Genomic DNA, 1,850 nt, shown 5'->3' on the forward strand with positions numbered 1-1,850 from the left:
TTAAAAATGAAACAGAAAATAGATATTTCATAAAAATGTTTATTTAACTTATTAAACACAAATTATAAAAAGTTGACTTAATTGTGACAAGAAAATTTAAGCTAAATGTATAATTAGATAGACTGATTGTACAATTATGTGGCATGGTAGAATATAGAATGATACTGTTAACAGGACCTTAGTAAATTGAAGAAGAAAAACATGCCCGATAAGTATTCATGTATCATTTTGCTTTCAATTATATATAGAAAAGCTATATCTGCATCTTGAGGTTATATAAAGGCACTTGACGGTGCAATTATGGGTTTTCAACCCGTAAACGCAAAGTTCCCAAGAACACTTGAACTCGCCAACACTGTCTCTTTGTGAGACTGATAACAGATACGGCACCAGACTTCTGCCACAAGCCTTCTCTCAGACCTCACCGTGCCAGAATTAGCATTTTGTCTTCAGACTTCTTCAAGAGACTATTTTTAAGCTGGTAATTGGCAAACGCACAAAACCACTTAAGTACGTGTGAGACTATTAGGATCTAGAAGCAACGAGAAGCACAAAATGCCTAATCTCTCTCAAGCAAGACATTTCACACCCATTTAAACAATGCTAATAACAGCCTGTATATAGAAAGCTAAATAAATACACACTTCTCATTTAGCAGCATATTTTTGTCAAATGATGAAGTATGTGCTGTGAAATGTTTGGAATAATGCTAAAGCAAGGAAAAAGGTAATCAAGATCTGTCGAGCCAGCCGTTTTATTGTACGGCAGCTGCAGGCTGAGGGCGCAAGTATTTCCCATATGGTAAAAAAAAAAATGTTTTTCTGTCCAATTTAAATGTTTTTCCAATTTAAATGTTAAAAAACGCTAAATATTTTTTTTAACAGTGAGGCTCAACAAAACATGTTTTTTAAATTGAAAATATACTTCAAGCTTCATATAGGAAAATATATTTCAAGGTCATGAAGATACATTTTCAATCTCATTTTCAACCACATTTTCAACAATAAAATTCAACAATAAAAAACTCACTCACTCACTCTCTCCTGCTTATTCCCAGCTTTTATTAGAGGTCTAAAGCAGCCATTATTTAAATGAAAACTTTTTACAAGAAATGCACTCTAAAATAGTTTACAGTAAAAGAAATATAAATTATGTACAACCTTTATTTTTCAACATTTTAACCATTATTGTAAATATTGCAGCTATATTTAAAATAAACCTCTTTTTTTGTTTAAACATTTTAAACATCAAATAAAGATTTTCTTGTTACATGTTTTCAAATGATCGAGTCTATTTTTTAATTAAAGGTACATTATATGGTTATATGGTTTTTATAGTTAAAAAGTTTTAAATTTATTAAACACTTTAAAAAATGCATATAAATTGTGTGTTTGTTTTATGCAAATGATTTAAATAAAAAAATATTTTTACTTAAAATATTTTTAAAAGTGTATATGACCCTGGACCAAAAACTAGGCTTATGTTTCACGAGCATATTTGTGGAAATAGCCAAAAATACTTTATATGAGTCAAAATCATCTATTTTTATGCAAAGCTACAAGCACCTATGAGTCAGCAGCATAAAGGCATATTCATAAGCAAGACTAATAATGTCCTTCTTAATCGTCACTAATGGGCGGGGCTTTCCCTCTCTGATGACATGTACAAAGAAAGCACATCAATCTTTTTGTACGAAGTGGGATTATAAAAAATAAAATAAGATTGTGGCCACACAACTGTTTAAACCCCTTAAAAATGATATATATATAAACAGTTCTGTCTTGTTCTTGAATTTGATTGGCTGATAGCCGATTGACATTCTGCAAATAACAGCCCTGTCCAACCTCTTA

This window comes from Danio rerio, chromosome 12 (genome assembly GCF_052040795.2).
Source record: "Danio rerio strain M-AB ecotype USA chromosome 12, GRCz13ab, whole genome shotgun sequence".
Classification (NCBI taxonomy): Eukaryota; Metazoa; Chordata; class Actinopteri; order Cypriniformes; family Danionidae; genus Danio; species Danio rerio.